Genomic DNA, 22471 nt, shown 5'->3' on the forward strand with positions numbered 1-22471 from the left:
TTCTTTTTGACCAGCACAACAGGTGACATCCAAGGACTTCCCGAGGGCTCGATCACACCTGCGTCGAGCATTTTTGCAACCTGCTCGTCAGCTTCCGCCCTCTTGCTCCAAGGGAGCCGTCGGGCGGCCTGACGAATAGGCCGGGCCTCACCGGTGTGGATCTGATGTTTCACCAGGCCCGTACGTCCAATATCCTCGGTGGACAGGGAGAAGAGGTCCAAATGGGACCCAACCAGTTTGTGTAAGGCCTCCCTCTGGGTACCTCCCAACTCTACGCTACTACGATTTTCCATCTCGCAAATGGGATCGGGCCAATTCCTACTTGTTATTGAAGGCTCCCCCCGGGGTCGGCTCGGCTGGACGTTCTCGCCCCTCACTGTCGCGACTTCCTTAACTGGGGTGCAGCCAGCTACCCTCGTGCCCCTTACTATAGTGCGTGGTTCTGTACTCACATTTACTACTCGGACGGCCACTACCGGTCCGTCCGTTTTTACAAGGGTGCGGCCCACGATTAAACCCGGTATGGACTGCGCTGCCACCGGTTCGACCAGGCCGCAGGACTCCTGCCATGTTGGGCGAGCTGCCCACCGGGCCGGCACTATCGCCTCGGCCCTTGGGGGGATGGTCACGGCCTCGGAAGCCTCCAGCTCCGCTCTCTCGGCCGTGCTCACTCCCCCTAACGGCAGCTCTTCTACTCCCACCTGCAGGATCCCCCGGCACAAGTCGATTTTACAACCGCTGGCAGTCAACAGGTCCAACCCTATTAAACATGGGTCGCACACCTCCGCCACCCAAACATCTATCTCCCTCCTTACCGACCCTAACTTGAGGGTCACAGAACCACGCCCTATGATCGGGGCCGTTACCCCGGTAGCAAGCTGCAAACTATAATTTTGCAGGCGCTGGATCTTATCCCAGCCACCTGCGCTCGAATCAAGGACCACAGGGCTGATGATCGTGGCGCTAGCTCCTGTGTCCACTACGGCGTCTACCCCCACGCCGGCAATTTTGCATCTAATTGTCAGGCTACCGGTTCCAATTTGGCCACAATAAATGACCTGTCGCGTCAATGAGGGCTCTCCTCCATCCTCTGCTGCCGAACACCGCCCTACGTGCCCGACACCTTCTAGTTTCCCGGGGTCTGGCGGGGGGGTGTCTGGGGTCGGCTAACCCGCTCCCCCCTGGGCGGAGTTGGGGACCTCAACTGCCGGGGATCATCCCGGCGCGCGTTTCGACAGTGCCGCGCCAGGTGACCCAGGCGGTTGCAGGTATAGCACCTCACCTGATAAGGTGCTTGCCTCCGGAATTCCAAATTCCCCCCCCTGTAGGTCCGAATTGGATTACCCGCTCGTGGTCCACCGCGGGCCACCTCCGTGGCCGCCTGCCATGGTCCAGGTCCCGCCAGGCGCTGGTCCACCAGCCTCCGGACCATGCCCGCCAGGTCAGGACCCACGTCGGGGGCGGGTCCCCTAAGGGGTCCGCCCTCCATCGGGGGTCCCACCTGGCGGACCGCCATTGCGAGACGCTCGCCCCCTCGGGCCAGGGGCCTCGCTGCTTCCCAACGGGCCGCAGCGTCAGCCGCCTGGCTCAGAGTCTGCGGGCGCCACATGGCGAGCTGTTGCCGGAGCTCAATATCCGGGAGGGCCTGGATAAAATGGTCCAGCGCCAGGCTTTCCCGGGAATCCGCTGCCATGCTAGCATGTGCGATCCCCACTGCGCGGCGAATGTCGTGGGCAAGTTCCCCGATGGCTTCCTGGGGCTTGCGTTTTCGCAGCGCGAGCTGAGCTTTAACAAGCTCGCTCTGCTGTTCTATGCCGAATCGATTAATTAGGGCGTCGCGGAGGGCTGGCAGGGTGAGAGCACCCGCTGGTAATGCCGTCAGCACCTCCGCCGCCGCGCCGCGCAATGCGGCCACCAGGTGTACTCCACCTTCGTCCTCACCCCAACCGTTGCCCTTACACACACAGTCGAACTGCGCCAGGTACGCGCGTAGATCACTCTTGCCGTCATACGGCGCGAGTGGGACCTTGTGGGACCACCTCGTATGTGAGTCGTTGCCCGCCTGCCGGACCCCGTGCGTCGCCCCTTGCGGGGTCAGCGCGGGGCCGAACCGGCCGGGCCCCCACAGTACACTACCCCCAAGGGGCTCTCGTGCCTCCCCGGTCCCTCCAACAACTACCCCTGTTGGTGTCGATGCATGGGTCACACCTCCGCAACCCGCTACCCATTCCATACCACCACCACCACAACCTTGCTCACCCACACCTCGCACCTCTCGTTCCATACCCTCCGGACCAGCCATACACCTCACTCTTGGCCTCTCACGAACATCCGGGTCTATCTCGACCCCCAAGCTTATTAAATCACTTGGCGCATCATACGCACGACCATATTGGTCACCACTTACACCGGGTCCTCTTTCTCTTCGCTTCTCCTCCATCACCTGCGAATCCCTCATCCGGTTAATGAGCACATCATCACGATCCGAACACAGACTCTGGACCAATTCTTTTACCTCCTCTTTTATCTCTTTCTTATCCTCTCTCCGTCGCTTTTTAATTTCGCTCACCCCTTCTTCCACTTCTTCTAATTTTTGCTTCATCTCCTTCATCTCTTCGTGCGCCCCTTTAAGTTCTTCCTCTAACTCCACTTTATTTTTTTCTATGTGCTCCCGCACCTCCCGCTCTTTAACCTCCATTACCTCTACCACCTTGTCCATTTTCCTCGTCAGGTCCTCATGTACCGTCTGACACTCTTTTTTAATTACCCCTACGTCCTTTTTCATCTCCTTCTGTGTCGATTTTAAACCCTCTATTACCGCTGTGTTCTTCTTTACCTGGTCCCCCAACTCCTTTTGTCCCACTGTCAGTTGTTCTACTCCCAGCGTCAACTCCTCTATACCACCTTGCAATTTTACAGTCCCCTTTCTCACCTCTTTCTCCATGCGCTCCTTACAGTGCCTCACCTCCTCGCGCACTCCTCCGACCTCCTCACTCACTCCTCTTCTGATCTCCTCTCCCATCACTTGCATCTCCTGCCCAGATGCCACCCTCATCTGCTCCATTTCCTCCCTGTGAGCATCCAGTTTGGTTTCTACCCCCATTCTGACCCCCTCTATCTGCTGCTCCATTTGTTTAACTTCCCTTTCCGCTTGGTCCCTCATGTCCCTCAATTTGCCTTCCATACTGTTTTCTAACCCCTCTAACCCATTTTTCACTCCCTCTATCTGATTCTCCTGGGCAGCCATTCTATTTTCTACCCCCTCTAACCCCTTTTGCATCCCTTCCATTTGATTCTCTTGAGCGGCCATTCTGTTTTCTACCCCCGTTAACCCATGTTTCACCTCTTTTATCCCGTTGTCTAACCCCTCAAAATTATTGTCTAACTTCCCAAATTTCTTGTCTAACTTCTCAAAATTATTGTCTAACCCCTCACTGGTACCCCTCGCTTCGTCCCTCATTACCCCCATTTGCTCACTCTGAGCATCCATCCGGTTCCCCAACCGCTCACCCAATCGCTCAATCTGGCTCCCCATACTCATCTGTACAGCTGCCTGTAGCTGCGCAATGAGGGCCTGTATGTCAATCGGCTGCATGTTAAAGCCCGGTGATACAGCGGGCTCGGCTACCGCGCGCTCTTGCGAGGCGCCATTTTGCGTGCCTGCTACCCTCACTGTTTCGCTCTCCTCATGTCCCTCATGTCCCTCAATTTGGTCCTGGACCGACCCTGCTTCACTCTCCCCTACCGGACCCCAGCCGTCTTGATCCGCCATGGCGCGACTTTCAAAATTCGAGTTTCGTAACACAAATTCGAAATTTCGCCGTTATAATTTCGTCGAGCGCAGTAACCGCGGGACCGCGCTCCGGATCGATTTGGTCGAGCGCCGTACGCGCTCCGGCTCGATTTTCCCTCCCAAAATTTGGGCCTAACTAATTTAGTCCCGGGTCCGAATCTCACTCCTCGACACCAATTGTTACAGACGTGGCTTAGATGTTAGTTTACCGAGCGGTTTTGGTATGACCACGTCTGCACAAGTTACCGATTATACTCGACGTTGACGAAGCCGCGCCACGCTGGCTCAATAAGAAAAAGAAGACACCCGGCTGGATTACAATAACACAATACGACACCAATGTTTCGATTCTCAAGTATATTCGTACGGAAAAGGTTAGATTACAGGGGCTAGAGGTATATTACAGGAAGACAGGCACTTAGACACACTCTTATATTAACCCCGGACAGACGACAGACACACGGGACAACGGCTGACTCACACGGGGGTTTGATGGCTAGGAAAGGCAGGATCGATGGCTCCAGGTCCTCCTGGGCTCGGGGCAGGGTACAGTACGGTCCGGTCCAAAGATGCGGAAGGTTGCACAGCGCTCGAGGTGGTAACGTTCTTTCACAGGCGGGTTCTCTTCCTCTCAGCGGTCGTAGGCAACGTTCTTTCTCCAGCTAGGGGCGCATCTCTCGTCACATCCGGCGCGGGGCCGCGTATATCCGGCGGGGAGTGACACGCCCTCGGCTCGTTAGCTCCGCCTCGTGGAATCGGCACGTTGCTTCTCATTGGGTGCGTGCGGGGGGGTTTACCAGGCTCCGCCCTTGACGAGGAGCTGACAAGGAGCCCCTTCGTGGTAACCCCGTGGAGCGCATGGTCTATGGCGCTAATCGAGCCGGTGTGAGGACGCATCCTCCCCCGCTCCGCCGCCATCTCCTCTGTTGTTGTTGTAATTGTTGGGGAATAAGATGGAAGGAGGTATGGGAAAGGTCCTAAACTCACTACTGATGCCATATAATCACATTCTGGTGCAACGAAGAGTCATAATTAATGGAGACGAGGCCTTAACTGACATAGAATAAGAATAACTAGGAAGATGTCCGAAAGTTGTCTACGTGTGGTGCGGTGGACCTGGGCACGACATTTAATGGGGGAATAAGGGGAAGGTCGGCTCTACTGATTGTTATTTACATGCAATGGGACTAGGGAATGGGGGATCGGGGAAAGTTGGGGAGTATTGGAGAAAATAGGGGAATATTTACAAGCGGATATGGAGGCCAAATTCCATATTCGCAACATTACATCCTGGCGAGGGTTTGCAATCTCCGATTGCTTTTTTGTTATTATACTGTTACAGGTACTATTATCACTACTCGCTTATTGTTGTGAGTCTATCAATTGAAACAAACAAGGAACGGTGTTATGGACTGCCATTGTATACAACAATGCTACAATGGGTGTAATGGGGAAGGTATTGTATTATTATATAGATAGGTAACTGTACCTGTTGTGGTATAAATATACATGTGGTGGATATCTCCATTTCTTAAGAAAGAGAGAAATTCTTCAGAAATGGAAAAATCCACCACCTATATACATGTACCATAACAGGTACAGTTATATACAACAATGCATTACCTTCCTCATCACCACCTGCATATATTTACTACAACAGGTACAGCTATATATGTAACAATACACTACCTTCCCAATTACCACCTGTATATGTTTACTACAACAAGTACACCTACCTAACATTACACTACCTTCCCCATCACCACCTGTACATGTTTACTACATCAAGTACACCGACCTAACATTACACTACCTTCCCTATCACCACCTGTATATGTTTACCACAACAGGTACAGCTATACATAACAATACACTACCTTCCCCATCACCACCTGTATATGTTTACTACAACAGGTACTCCAACATAACATATTACACTATACCCACCTTGTTCCCCATACCGTCTTTTTTTAACAAGTTACCTTTACACAGTGGACAATTCCGTTGTTTTCATACTTAAAAAAACATTTCCATCCTGTTTGCCTGTCTGATGATCCTTGCTCACACAGGTGACCTTCCAGTGTACGGTAGCAGAAATACGATGATTTGAAGGTGCGGCCTTTTTACCGGGGTGTTATCCTGTGTCGGGTTCCCCCTGTATTTCCCAAACACCGTCACCTTACACTACATCAGTTGTGTGAAATCATTGCAAGGTCGCAGGAAGTGCACTATTAGCAAAGCAAGGTGAGTTTGAGGAAATGCTTGAAAGAGAGAGGGGGCCAAAGCAACAGCACCGGCTATGTCCGCACAAAGCTTCTTGTTGTTTGCAGAAATGCGTGGAATGGTTAAATATTTATACCTGAGTACACATACAGGACGACTACATAAAATTGGTTTGTTTTACTCCTTATAGTTGTGCTATGTTTGGCACCTGACGTCTCCTATTCTTGACCCGTTCGTTCAGTCGAGCCATGGCTCGGCTTCCGGTTCCGACACCTGACCACACCTTGTCCTGCGTCTTTATAATCTAGGATTTAGATTGTCGGCCATCTTGATCGAGGATGCACCCAGTCGCCTGCAGGGAAATCTAATTTTCGGAGCGGTACGCCCACAGGTAGAGCTCGGCTAATGGTGGCCCGTAGATTATTGGAGGGCATTTCATCACTCTACCAGGAATGTGGTGGACATGTTTATTAATTTTATCCAGTTCAGTGTCCACCACCTGTCCACAGGTGTCTTCAGCATCCCTTCGTGGTGTGTTATTGCCTGTTGCGGCAATCACGTGGCGAGCAAGGAAATCGAAAGGGCTTGCATCAGCAATTTCGAAACCCGCAATGGCGAAACACCTGGAAAAACATTCGTTTACAGGACAGAACGGTATTGCCAACATGTGATCATAAGAACTACTGTGTATCGAATTAACAAAGGTGAGAAAACACACGTGAACGCTATTCGGTACAGGTGTCACATTGAGGGATTTGGAGATTGATGCTTTAATAAAATAATGAATGGGGATCAGGGAGAGGACAGTAGGTAGACTTTCTCTTTCTACCTACCTACCTTGTGTCGTGCGGCCTGAGGCTCCGTCAACCCACCAGCTTTGACGATTGAGGAAGAAACATCGATACCCAAGACAAGGTTCATTAAAAAAGAGCTTTAATTACACCTCAAACACAAATTAATTAGTGAAAAACGTAAATAGAGGTTCTCATATCAGGTTTCCTTTCTTGTTTAAAATGAAAATTTAGAGCTCGACAAATGGACGGAACCTTGGCATGGATGGGGATCATTCGTGTAACCAGGACTTTGGGGTTTGGAGGGGACAGAACAGATTAGGGGGCACTGCGATGGAGTAGTTTGTCTTCTCATCCTCCTGTTCTTCCTCCTCCCCCTTTTCCTCCTTCTTTCACTCTTCCTCATCCTTTCCCTCTTCCTCCTCCTCCTCGTAGTCAGGGGTATAAAATGATGCATTTTGGTGCATTCTGTAGGGTCATACTCATAAGCAGCCTTTTTCAATTGACGGAGAGTTTTTCCTCAGGTGTGGAGACTTGAAACGGACGTATTGTTTTAAAATATTGGGAATTTTGCATAAAAATGAAGCTCTGTGTATATATTTGCGTTTATACATATACACACACACACACACACACATTATATATACATATATATATATATATATATATATATATATATATATATACAGACTTGGCATTTAATATGGAATATTTTTTTTGTGTGGGTGAACTTACTTTTCAAGATGACTTAGAACCAAAAGTTCATTGGAATTATGTTGAAATTGTTCTAGATTTTGTTAATGTGACATTTAAAAGAAACAAAAACCACATTTGACATTTCGAAGCAAATAAATTGATCCTTGAAAGTGATGGAAACTGATATCGAACTCAATTCATGGACAGTACTGTGTTAAACTTCTGTACGTTTTCCAGAAGTATCTCTTTATTTTGCACATTAGCCAAAAAAAATTTCAACAAAAACAAAAGCTAAATTATGACTGGGATTACGGACAGTAAAATTACAGTTCAGTACTTCGTGTAACCCCCACGAGCATTCAGGAGAGCACGTACACGTCGAGGCATGCTGTTCACGAGATTTGCCAAGGTTTGGACAGGAATCGCTTGCCAAGCAGTGACAATAGCCTGCTGCAATTCACGCACAGAGGTCGGCTGCTGGTCCAAGTTGTCGATTTGACGCGGTAATTCTGCCCACAAGTTCTCTATCGGATTCATATCCGGGGACATGGCAGGCCACTCCATATGATCTACACCATGGTCAGCAAGAAAGTGTTGGATCATGCGAGCATGATGAGGCCGTGCATTGTCATCTTGGAAGACAAAGTTTCCACGGAAGGCTGTACAAGCAAATGGAAGCAATTTTTCTTCCAGAATGACACTGTCCTTGAACTGGTTCAGGTTTCCATTCAGAACAACCAGGTCAGTTTTGCCCCCTGCATGAAAAGCAGCCCAAACGGTCACCCCACCACCTCCAGCTTGGACTCTTGGCACTATACAAACTTCGTTGTGGGCTTCATGCACTTGTCTGCGCACTCGGACGCGGCCATCTTGATGATAGACCAGAAATCTAGACTCATCACTGAAGGTCACGTGATTCCAGTGTCCTGGCTGCCATTGACGGTGCTCTCTGGCCCACTGCAATCGGCACTGGCTGTGTTGTCTGGTCAGGCGTGGCTTTCTCAGGGGATGCCTGGCACGATAGCCTGCTTGAACCAGTCGTTGGTTGACTAGCCTTCTGGATACAGGCACATCAGTCAGTTGCTGCTACTCAGCCTGAAGCCGATTAGCTGACTTGGTACGGCCATTGCAGACTAACCGGTGTAGCTGGCGATCATCTCTCCTTGTGGTTCTGCGTGGACGTTCTGGCCTCGGTATTGGAGGAGGGACACCCCTCTGAGCATTTCGTTTCAGGATCTTTGACACCTGACCTTGAGTGATGCCATACTGCCGAGCAATAGCACGCTGTTTCATGCCAGAATTTCGTAAAGCCACCACTCCATGACAAACAGCATTGTCAAGTTGACAGACCATCTCCAGAGGAAGCGGCAATAACTTTTGTAGACGTGCAGCAGTTGTTTTCCACTAATACAGAACGCAACAACCCTTATATACCCGATTGTGAAGCCAATCGTCAAATGTACCTGTCCTTACATTTTGTCACGCCACCTGTGATATAATCCTGTTATTGACTTCTTGCTGCGAAAGACAATTAGTGACATGGTTCTTTCAACAAAGACATCACCGAAGGGTAAAAGAAACTCACCAGATTGATATACTGAGTTCAGAAAGTAAACCCAAGTCAAGAAAAAATATATATTCCATATTAAATGCCAAGTCTGTATATATATATATATATATATATTGTTACAGATACGACTTTGATGGTATGGTGGGCCGAGCGGGATGGCCGCCGTATCCGTACAAGTTACCCGATTGTACTCGAACGTCGACGAAGCCGCGCTATGCTGGCTCAATAGGAAAGAGAAGACACCCGGCTGGATTACAATCACACAATACGACACCAGGGGTTCAGTTCTCAAGACCTCCGGAGGAGGTTATATTAAGGCGGAAAAGGTTAGATTACAGGGACAAGAGGGAAACATAGGAAGGTGGGCACTTAGACACAACCTTATATTAACCCTAGACAGACCACAGATAAACGGGACAACGCTGACTCACACGGGATCTGATGGCAAGGAAAGCGGCAGTCGCTGGCTCAGGTGCACCTGGCTCAGGGACAGAATCACGTACGGTGGTGTCCAGCAGATGCGGGGAGGTCGCTCAGCGCTCGTGGGTCGCGACTTTGGTGGAGATGCCGGGGAGGTCGCTCAGCGCTCGTGGGTCGCGACTTTGGTGGAGATGCCGGGGAGGTCGCTCAGCGCTCGGGAGGGTGGCGTCTTGTCCTTCCAAGCTCGGGGCGCATCTGACGTCACGTCCGGCGCGGGGCCGCGTATATCCGGCGGGGAGTCACGCCCTCGCTCGTTAGCTCCGCCCCATATGGCATCGGCCCATGGCTTCTCATTGGGTGCGGGGGTTACCGGCTCCGCCCTTGACGAGGGGCCGACAGGGAGCCCCCTTCTGGGTAACCCCGTCGAGCACATGTTCAATGGCGGCCAACCGAGCCGGAGTGAGGACGCAAAGCCGCTGTTGTTGTGGTTGTTGTTGGAGCTTGAGATGATGGGAAGAGATGCGGGGAGGTATGGGAAGGTCCTAAACTCCTACTGGTGCCATATCATCACATTCTGGTGCAACGAAGAGTCATAATTAATGGAAACAAGTCCTTAACTGACATAGATTAAGAATAACTAGGAAGATGTCCGAAAGTTGTCTACGTGTGGTGCGGGGGACCTGGGCACGACATTTAATGGGGGGATGAAGGGGAAGATCGGCTCTAATGGGTGTTGTTTACAGACAATGGGACTAGGGAATGGGGTAAGGGAGAGTTGGGGAGTATCGGAGAAAATAGGGGAATATTTACAAGCGGATATGGAGGCCAAATTCCATATTCGCAACATTGCACCCTTCTCTACCCTCGGGGCGTCCCGACCCGATAAATTTTTACCTACTTTAGTGTGGCACGCAATGTAGTTCCCTCTACTATTAACTCTACCCTGAGTGCGACAGTTTTATAGATATTCACAAATGAGTAAATATGTCCCCCTGCGACGTTGCACCCTTCTCCTCTCAGAAACACACCCACAGGATAACCGAATCCGGAAAGAATCCTCAAACTAAACATACAGCCGGTAGGGAACATTATTTACAAGACTACGCTGATATTTACACTACGATCCAGGACCTGTCTTTGGAGGAACACATGCAGATGTTATGCATAGAGAGAGCGCGCTTGCCAACATCGATACACCAACCCACGAGTGCTCTGTGGCCGACGGCCTTTAATAACGTGCAGAGCACCCTTTCCGAGCATCAACAGCACCACCCCACCACCAATCGGTGCAGTCACCATTGTTCATTGGAATAAAAATAACTTCAACAACCCCTAACCCTGCAGGTGTCTCTTGCTCTTCTTGTGGTGCACTTGGTGGTAACTAAAAGTGGTTCACCTGTATGGCATAGGTGCCACGTTGACCCATAGGTCCATCCCCGGGTGGTGCTTGGCCGCAAACGAACTGCGGTCCATTGTGGGTGGCCACAAACATTGCGGTCCATATGGTGTACCGATCCAGGCAGCGAACAGCGAAAGTGCAGGCCCACAACTGCGCAGCCAGCACCTCTCTCTCCTCTCTCTCTACCCCAAAGCCAGATCCTCGGAGGTGGGAGACAAAAGAAGCAACAAGTGAGTAAGGTGGTAAGGGCGCAAAAGTGCACGCAATGTAAGGTGATGCACACTGGGGGCACATGGGAACCAGGTGAGACAGGTACGTTCCTATCGTACGCCCCCCCCCCCCACCAGGTAACCTACATGGCCCCTCCCTTACCCCTTACTGTATCCACACAACACAACACTACCCATAAACATCTACTTTACAAATCCACAAACATCCCTACTGTCTTCCCCGTTCCTCCCATATACCAAATTCGTCTTCTCTCCCTCCTAACCAATCAAATTTGCCATTTTCAACTCTCATCAAAATTTGCCATTTTCAACTCAACATCAAAATTTGCCATCACCAATTCATCATCAGTCCCTCCTAGGGAGGGAGAGATGGAATCACCCCAATGTCTCATCCACGTCGTGATGCGTCTCACAAATCCAACAGCAATTCTCATTTCTGCAACACAAACAAAGAAAACACAGGTGTGGAGTCATCATCATCACCACAGGTAAGTGGCTGCGTATGGTGCGACAGGTTCATCAATCCTAACTATTTCCTAAATGACTTTAACAACTTTACACTACCCGGGGTCTTTCTCCGGCCAACCCATTGGCCCTCTTACACTATGGGTTCTAAAAACCAATTCCCATTGGCCAAACTGTGGTGCTCTTCAATTTGGGGTCTCACTCCCCCGATTCATCTCCCGGTGCCCTCGTACAATTTCTGGGCTGTGGCGTGTACCTCTCCCAGTGGGTCTACCCACCTGCACCCCTCCACCACTGCAGTTGCCTCCGAGCTTACCTGCTCCTTACCCTAACCTAACTACCAGGGGAAGGCCCTCTGGCTCTCTCCCCACTCCGTGCCCTCTCTGGCACTGGGCTGCCCGATCCACACCCGGGATCCTCAGGCACCCACTCACAACTACCGGCTCCCAGAGCCCACCTGCGGCCTCACCTGGCCGACATCCTCACAGTGGTGGAGTGCCCAACCAACTACACACACTAACAGGCTACACGCCCAGCCATTTCCACAACACTAATGCACCCATTCACAACACCATTCTGCAACCGCACCACAAATGCCAATATCCAACCACAATTTACCTGCACCCTCTACCTAACACTTACACTACCCGCCCCGGGTATCCGTGATGGGGGTCCACTCTTCCCCCATTCACACCTTCGCACCATGCACACCACTCCGTACCACTTACTCCAACTCTCTCCACACACCTGTACTTGCACACCTGTGCTCTCACACCTGGTGCCACCTGCACCCTTCTCTCCCCAAGCGCATTCGCGCTGATCCACACACTCACTACTCATACACTGCTCCACACACCTGTCCAGTTGCACACCTGTGCAATCACACCTGTTCAATTCTCACACACACGGCATCATCTCAGCTAACTACTCCCTTCTGAAACTTGCGCTTCCCAGTCGTCCCTTTAACTATTGCGCTCCCTCGTCATTATAATCCACACTAATCTACCTGCGTCCCCACTACAGGTATCAGTCACTAACTCACCTTAACGTTACCTAAGGTCATCTTCTCTAGATCCCTACACACAATATCCTAACCCACCCGGGCTAGTTTTCACTGCCATACACCCCATAATCTAGTGCTCCTTTGCCCCCCCATGGGAAGGGTGGCAGGGATGCCATCCCACCACATCGGGGGTCTCTCACTACCAATTTTGCACATCAAATTTCAATAAATCAAAAATTTGCCAATCACTGCCCATCATCTGCCAATCACTACTGCCAATCCCTTGCCAATCATCAAATTTTGTTTTTCTCCAATTTTGGGTCCAAAACACTAACCTCATCACCCAGTCGACTCACTAATACCTCTCGGTGCGCCAATCCCTGTCCAAAGCCCGGCTTCGTAAAGCCAAGCAATGGATGCTGGTTGTTTTGTGCCAGCGGCTGGATGCGTCCGGCACTCGGTGCAGGGACGGGGGCTTACCCGGGCCGAGATCCCACGCATCACCTCGGCGTGGAGCCATCCAATGTCCCGATCTCGACCTGCCGGCACGTCTCACCAAAAAGTGGTCGCCATGACGACCCTTTCTATCCAGCCGCCCGCTCCGCCTATTGGAGCACAGACGCGGCCGTTCAAAGCGAGGCCCAGCGTGGATCGCGCACGGCGGTCCTTTCGAACCCGCCGTGGCTCGGATCCCCGCTGGTTCTCGCGGCACGCGAAGCCCGGCACGCACCACGGGCCCGATTCGGCTATAAGTCGTTCTAAACTCTACCCCGTCTAACGTCGATGCTTCACCTGGACGCTTACACCCCGCAGCCCGTTCCTTGCTCACACATCCAGCCGTGCCCATGCTCCTCGTACCTTTCCTTACACACCCAGGTACACCCATTCCACTCACAGCCTTGGTCACACACCTGACCACCGAGCACTGTGGCACACATTCGTTGCTCGCACACCTCACCAATACACCTCTTCGCGTCCCCTCCTCGGTCACCTCCTCTGTGACAATCACAGGTGTGCTCTCATTCGCACACCCAACCACGTGCCTCACCACCAACTCCAGCGTGCATTCCCACTCACGCTCTACCATTCCAGGTGTGCATCCTTCCATCCCAGGTGTACATCCTCGCTCACCTGTCACAACTAACTCACGCTCCATGTCACTCTCACTACTTTCACCTCCACTCGTGACAACGCACTCACCCTTACTCTTGACAGCACACTCTTTCCTCATGCACCTGTCCGTCACACACCTTTCTCGCGCACACTCTCCCGTTACACCCTCTGTAACACTCACCACAGGTGGACACTCTTCCTTACTTCTGACAGCGCACTCTTTCCTCATGCACCTGTCCGTCACACACCTTTCTCGCGCACACTCCTGCGCACACTCTCCCGTCACACCCTCTGTAACACTCACCACACCACGCTTCCATGTGCTCCCTCGCACACGCGCTACGACCGACTCATTCTCGCCAACACCCTCACTCCTGGGCACACACTTTTTCCTCACACACCCCAGAGTCGGACTTTCTCGCACACCTCCTCTTTCGCACACCAGACCTGTCGCACACTTCACCAGTGGCCTCTCACGAACACCCGGGTCCATCTCGAACCCCAAGCCTCTTAAATCACCTGGCGCATCATACGCACGACCATATTGGTCACCACTTACACCGGGTCCTCTTCCTCTTCGCTTCTGCTCCATCGCCTGCGAATCCCTCATCCGGTTAATGAGCACATCATCACGATCCAAACACAGACTTTGGACCAATTCTTTTATCTCCTCTTTTATCTCTTTCTTATCCCCTCTCCGTCGCTTCTTAATTTCGCTCATCCCTTCCTCCACTTCTTCTAATTTGTGCTTCACCTCTTTTATTCCCCGGTACGTCTCCTCAAGCTCATCCTCTAAGGCTACCTTGACCGTTTCCATGTGCGTCCTCACCTGCCGGTCCTTCGTCTCCATTACCTCTATCACCTCGTCCAACCTCGTTGTCAGTCCCTCACGTACCATCTGACATTCCCTCTTCGTCGCTATCAAGTCGTTTTTAATTTCTTTTTGTGTCGCCTTTAAACCTCCTAATACCGCAGTGTTCCTTTGAACCTGCTCCACTAACTCCGTCTGTCCCACCGTCAGCTGCTCCACCTCCTGCGTCAGGTCCTCTATGCCCCCTTGTAACTTTACAGTCCCCTTTCTCACCTCCTTTTCCATGTGCTCCTCACAGTGCCTCACCTCCTCGCGCACTCCTCCGACCTCCTCACTCACTCCTCTTCTGATCTCCTCTCCCATCACTTGCATCTCCTGCCCAGATGCCACCCTCATCTGCTCCATTTCCTCCCTGTGAGCATCCAGTTTGGTTTCTACCCCCATTCTGACCCCCTCTATCTGCTGCTCCATTTGTTTAACTTCCCTTTCCGCTTGGTCCCTCATGTCCCTCAATTTGCCTTCCATACTGTTTTCTAACCCCTCTAACCCTTTTTGCATCCCTTCCATTTGATTCTCTTGAGCGGCCATTCTGTTTTCTACCCCCGTTAACCCCTCCTGTATTTCCCCTAATCTATCGTCTAATTTCCCAAATTTCATGTCTAATCCCTCAAAATTATTGTCTAACCCCTCACTGGTACCCCTCGCTTCGTCCCTCATTACCCCCATTTGCTCACTCTGAGCCCTCGCTTCGTCCCTTATTACCCCCATTTGGCCCTCCAATCGCTCACCCTGAGCATCCATCCGGTTCCCCATTTGTCCCATTTTGGCTTCTAGCCTGTCCATAAGGGCCCCCATTTGCAGGAGGAAAAGGTTCGGATCCACCAGGGGCGCTGTCACGGTCGCCGGCGCGGTGACCAGCGAGGCGCCATTTTGCGCGCCTGCTACCCTCGCTGTTTCGCTCTCCTCACGTCCCTCATTTTGGTCCTGGATCGACCCTACCTCACTCTCCCCTACCGGACCCCAGCCGTCTTGATCCGCCATAGCGCGACTTGCAAAATTCGAGTTTCGTAAAACAAAACAAATTTCGGCCGCTCCAAATTTTGACCAAATTTTTTTTTTCCTCTATTCGTTTTTTTTTTTTTTTCCTTCAAAATTTGGTCGGGCCTCGAATCTCACTCCCGACACCAATTGTTACAGATACGACTTTGATGGTATGGTGGGCCGAGCGGGATGGCCGCCGTATCCGTACAAGTTACCCGATTGTACTCGAACGTCGACGAAGCCGCGCTATGCTGGCTCAATAGGAAAGAGAAGACACCCGGCTGGATTACAATCACACAATACGACACCAGGGGTTCAGTTCTCAAGACCTCCGGAGGAGGTTATATTAAGGCGGAAAAGGTTAGATTACAGGGACAAGAGGGAAACATAGGAAGGTGGGCACTTAGACACAACCTTATATTAACCCTAGACAGACCACAGATAAACGGGACAACGCTGACTCACACGGGATCTGATGGCAAGGAAAGCGGCAGTCGCTGGCTCAGGTGCACCTGGCTCAGGGACAGAATCACGTACGGTGGTGTCCAGCAGATGCGGGGAGGTCGCTCAGCGCTCGTGGGTCGCGACTTTGGTGGAGATGCCGGGGAGGTCGCTCAGCGCTCGTGGGTCGCGACTTTGGTGGAGATGCCGGGGAGGTCGCTCAGCGCTCGGGAGGGTGGCGTCTTGTCCTTCCAAGCTCGGGGCGCATCTGACGTCACGTCCGGCGCGGGGCCGCGTATATCCGGCGGGGAGTCACGCCCTCGCTCGTTAGCTCCGCCCCATATGGCATCGGCCCATGGCTTCTCATTGGGTGCGGGGGTTACCGGCTCCGCCCTTGACGAGGGGCCGACAGGGAGCCCCCTTCTGGGTAACCCCGTCGAGCACATGTTCAATGGCGGCCAACCGAGCCGGAGTGAGGACGCAAAGCCGCTGTTGTTGTGGTTGTTGTTGGAGCTTGAGATGATGGGAAGAGATGCGGGGAGGTATGGGAAGGTCCTAAACTCCTACTGGTGCCATATCATCACATTCTGGTGCAACGAAGAGTCATAATTAATGGAAACAAGTCCTTAACTGACATAGATTAAGAATAACTAGGAAGATGTCCGAAAGTTGTCTACGTGTGGTGCGGGGGACCTGGGCACGACATTTAATGGGGGGATGAAGGGGAAGATCGGCTCTAATGGGTGTTGTTTACAGACAATGGGACTAGGGAATGGGGTAAGGGAGAGTTGGGGAGTATCGGAGAAAATAGGGGAATATTTACAAGCGGATATGGAGGCCAAATTCCATATTCGCAACAATATATATATATATATATATATATATATATATATATATATATATATATACATATGTATATTGTTGCAGTTTTGAGTCTGTCAAGTGAGTTTAATAAAGGTTAAAATCTGTCCCCCATAGTTAGTCACACAAGCCAAGGAGAAGGGAAGAGAAGACGATGTCCACTCGCAGCGCGGAGCCAAGGAGAAGAGGGGAGAATGTCCGCTATAGTATAGGCTCTGGGGGGTTGCTTGTGTACATCTCTCTTCTACGGCAAAACTTTTGATTTTCCTGTTCTATATGTTGAGACCCTTGGAAAAAATCTGGGTAACACTCCCAGATCAAGTACGTTTTTGCTGCACACCCCAATACGTGATTATGACTTGAGGCCAATTAGCCGAAATAGCAAAATTCAGTTTTCATGGAATAATTCAAGAGTAGGCAGCTTTAGATTCAAATGTAACATTTATTTATCATGTTTAGACATAACTAACACATTTTTAGCATGGTTCAATACTATAAACTGTCTTTTTCAGGAAAAAAAACACGTCATTTAGCTTCTTTTTCTCCAAAAATCACTTTCAGTTTGAAAGGCGCTCAAAATCCGATCACCTCTCATACACCCAATTATGTATATAAAGCAACCAAAATTTGTCAGAAGCTTCCTTATGAAGCCCTTTAATAATTCCATGCATCATATTTATGATTAATTATATTGTATAGTGACAGTGGGGTCAAATGTTAACAAAGGTTACCCCTACCCCAAAAAGCGGTATAAACCAAAATTGGTTAAATTGGTCTAACTTTAGAAGTAAGTGTGATATTCGGCTGATTTTGGTGTCTATGTATGGGTTTTTGATAGCAAGCTATTCATTGGAACCATAATCAACCCCTTTTGAATATACCTAATTTGCATAATTTCAAAATGGCCGCCAAACACCTCCTGGCAATGATGTTGACTAAATTTCGCTCAAAATTCAGCTTAAGCAAAACTATTACATTTACATAGCTTAAGGATTCATGAATTAAAATCATAACATGTCCACAAACCCAATATAACTGTCATAACAAGGAAGCGCGTGCTGTCAATTACCACCATTTACCACCCGTGCAACTTCAATACATGTACTCTTTATCAAGCAACAGGATTCTTGCAGGCATCAGGGGAAGCCTTTTTGCAATGACAAAAATTTACACATTTGACTATGGCGGTCCTACAGGGGCATGTTGACCTGGCACACTTAGTGCATGAACAGACAACTGTCCAATGTGATTCTAGAGTTTTCCACGTTGTCTCAGGTATCAGCTGTTCCTTGTCATGCGTATAACCACAATCCTCTGGCTTAAGTGCGATCACATTTTCAGAATCTTGATGAAGCTCCAAAGCATGCATGATATTGTAGGCATTGAAAAAGCTACGCTTCATATGTGGCAGGAGACCTTGGCTGGTTGGTGGCAGGTTGTGATGAGAACTCCCTTTGACATGATGGAAGATCTCCGCACGCAAGTTCGAAAATTTCTTCGCATCGCTTTTTGGTTTCAGTACTTTGACCAAGTAGGATTCTGCATTCTTGATCAAAGGCTGAGAAAGGGTCGGCAACCCTCCAAAGTGCTTCAATAACTTTTCTGGCTCGGCATTCAAGGCGGCTTTCTTGGTCCCAACTTTGTTAGTGATATCACATCCTGTAAGACTGTGTACGGCAGGAAGAACAGCACAGAGTTGACATCCGATGCGCTCGAACAAGGTATGAAGGGGCACATACCGAGTGCTATCTCCAACTCCAGCTCGTACCCACAGCTCCTCTAGGTCATGTTGGAGAAAGACAGGCATGTGGTGGAGCAAGGCAACAACTACATCAGTATCATTGGAGATGACAACACATATTTTGTGTCCTTCTTTGAGCGCGTCCAAAACATGAAGGAGTATGCGAAGATCCGCCTCTTCAAATGTGGATTGAAGGTGTACCAGTGCGCTCTCATCTCCGTTGTGCATTTTCATACATTTCCAATCCTCGTTCTCTCTGGTCACCTGTCCGAGTACAGTTGGGTACTGACCGGTATTTGCAATATTTGAATGAACATGGCTGTAGATCAGTTTTTCAAGGAGAAGTTTGTTGTTGTTGGAAGGCCAGAATGTGTTCATATCCTTAGGTAGTGGTGTTGATGGCTCTATTGAAGTATATTCGATGGGTAGAGTGTCACTTCGCCTTTTCCTCTCGCTGTCCTTCACTGATGGGTCATCAGAATACATGTCAAAGACATAGTCAGTCCGCCCAAACCGATGATATATGGCCGAAAATGACATGAAATTTGATAGAAGGTCATTGAATTTGGAGAGTTTCGTAACATTAACCTTTCGGATTGTGGCCATGATGTCAACTACAAATGATGCGTCTTTCCGATGACTATATGTAAATTCTTCCGGTTTTAGGTGCGTCTCCAACTCCTTCAGTAGCTGGCTCTTTGCTGGTTTAGTCATCAATCCTGCATCATCAAACAACACTGGGGAGGGAACAACATCGTACTTTAAGAGATCATCAGTGGTGAGGCCACGCTCCCGAGCTATTTCTATGTTTCTCTCAGCGATGTTCATCTCCTTCACTGTCATCTTGGTAGTCTTCTGTGGCTTCTTTCGAAGAGTTTTCATCGTCTTCAAGTTTGTGCGGTGAATGGTACTGCTTATTCGTTCAGTCTTGGTGACAAACCTTTCCTTTCTGAATTTCAGGTACTTCTCTTTTCCTTTTGAAAAGGCATTGAGCATGTCAGTTTTTATATCATCGGACATAACCTCTTTTGTCACAAAGTTTTGTAGTGTTTTGGAAGCGTCTAGAGACAGAGGGGACCCCTTCTCTTCAATGAATCTCATCATCTCCTGAATATGTCCTTCTTTGCGGTTCGTTGTGGCTTGAGATGATTCGTGGTGGCTGTAAGTCTCATGTGTCCTGTCAATCACATCACTGTATTGCCGATGTAGGTTCTTCACTGCCATCATTTCATGGTATATTAGGTCCCACTGGGCGACATACTGTTTTTGCTTTGCATGTCCAATGACTCCATCGCTGCACTTAGATGAAAGGTTAATGCTTTGCTCTAATTTCTGGTCTCCTCCAACAGCGGTGAATCGGCCGGGTATCTCTCTGATTGAAAAATTGCCTTTGGCAAATTGTTCATGAACTGATGGTGCAGTCTCAGGTAGACGTCGCATGTCTTCAAGGTAGAGAGAACACCATCGCAAGTAGTTGGTCGAATCGAATGCCGCAAACAGGTTCAATGCACGCTGGACAGCGTCAAGATGCAGTTCCCAAATCCCTTCACGATCAGCTCTCAACAGATCATGGACAATATCCATCATTTGCAAGAACTGAGTCCAGAACTTGAAGTTTTCATTGGTATCAGACCGTGTTTGGATGAATCTGTTCAAATCTTCGACCAACGTTTTTGATGCATCAGCAAACTGAACCATATACTTCTGACTATCTGTGATGCATTTCTCCTTGACACTAGACTGGAGGTTCGTCAGGATGGCAAGCTCATGTGTATATTGGTCGATGCCTTTCTCGGAGAAGAATTCTTTGTACTGGAGGCGTTCAAAGGCTTCAGCAAGGAGCTGCATACCCTCAAGACAGCGGCTGTAGTGACCTCCACGTAGAACAGAATTCTCGATGACAGTTGGACCAAAAACACCAGCCTGCAACCATGTGATGTCCGCGCCACTTCCATCCAGGAGTTTGCCAATACATTTCAAAACAGTTTTCACTAAGTGAAACGTTCCCAGGCATGGAACCAGGGTCCTGAATTCCTCTGGTCTCAGCAGTTGTATATCACGGACGATGCAATAAACACCTTCATCACAATACATTGGTATCTCATTTTGAGTCAGCTGAGAACCAATGTCCATAAAGTTCTTCATAGCCGTATAAACTGTCGCGTACTCTGTAACTGGATGCGGCAGAACAGGCACAAATGCAAGATTCTTTAATGGGATGGCCTCCTCCGTCCAAACAGAGTTGCTAGCACTCCAAGATGGCATTGTTTGTGACTCGGGGTAGATGGACACTTCATCATGCATGACGTTCAAGCGTGCGAGGGACCAAGAAATATCCTTCAGTTTTGCTGCATCGGCTTCGGAGGAAGTGTAAGGCAGTTCGGCCACTTTGTAAGTTGCTGGGATGTCAGCACGGCGTGCAGGCTTGTGAAAGTCGGACAGTACCTGGCATTTTAATATTAAACTGAATGACTGTGGACCATGTGTGACCTGCGTGTCAGAAATCTTTGGTTTACTGGTCGACGACGGGGGTTTGTCTTGGTAGAGAACAGTCACAGTGTCATGTTCAGATACATTTGCCCCCTCATGGTCCCAGTTGTCAATTGCACCAGAGGTGAATTGCCCAGGATCAAAGTGTGACGGCAGTGAAACGCGATCGTTGTTGTGCTGTGCTGTAAACGTGGCAAGGTCATGTTGGTACCTACGCAGCTCCGGGTAGCTGATTGCTAGTCCTCCGTGGTTTAGAACTGTAGTTACAATTTTGCCACCACGCCCAAGACCATGAACTGATTCCGCATTCATAATATGCATTGGAGTTCTCTTTCTACCGCAGTGATGGATATAGTACATGACTTGGAAGACAGATTGTATCTTTCTGCAACGCTGTGTGGAGAGGCTGTTACCTGATGGCTTGCTACCGGTATCGTAGTCATCATCATCTTCTTCATCCTCATCAACTGGTTCATCACTTTCTGTCATGACAGCTTTGGCTGCTTTTGCATATGTGTCAGGATTGAAATTGTACAAATGACTGAAAAAACGTAGTACAGGTTCAGGGATATTCATCTCGCTCAAGGAATGCTTTAGATCATGCGCATCACAAAAGCTATCGTCAAGGCCAAAATCATACTCATCTAGAGCCTTCCTAATCACACCAGCGCATACCTGAACAGGATCAAGGGAACGAATGCGCTCAGCTAACACTTTCTTTGGAACACTGAATACCATCATTGATTTTTTGAACGAACTGGGATATGTAAAATCAATCTCATTACCAAAAGTGTTCAACAAGAAAACTTTTACATCTCTATTACGAAAGTTACATTTGTCATCAATATTGTTCAAAGAGTCTCTGATAGCACTAAGTTCATAACCCCTCCCTTCTTTTAGGCCTTGCTCTAACTCTTTAACAACCTGATTCCAAGCAAGCTGTTTCTCAGACACTTTTGGTATGGAAGCTTTATCACGAGAGTCATACTTATACAAGTATTTAGTCATGCAGTCCCTGTGGTAGTACAGATCTGCTCCAAACACAGAATGCGCATCTTGAAGGTCGCACGTTCGGGTGAACACATCATCTTGAAAGAAGTTTGTCGCAGCCAGAAAGGCTGAAGCACGGCCTGATTCACTAATGCGATATTTCGTGTACTGTTGTTTGTGTGATTTACTGTCACAGATAATACACTTCACTTGACGTAAGGCTGTTGTGGACGTCTCTGTATTCGGTGGATGTCGGACGGCCTTAGAACGAGTACTTCTATCTTCTTCCTGCTCAGAACGGGACAGGTCTTGGCATACAGCGAGACTCTTCCTTTTCCTATTGAGAACTGAAGTCATGGTGTATTTTTTGTAACAGTCATTGGTCACATGATA

This window comes from Myxine glutinosa, chromosome 2, assembly GCF_964187855.1.
Source record: "Myxine glutinosa chromosome 2, kmMyxGlut1.1, whole genome shotgun sequence".
Taxonomy (NCBI): Eukaryota; Metazoa; Chordata; class Myxini; order Myxiniformes; family Myxinidae; genus Myxine; species Myxine glutinosa.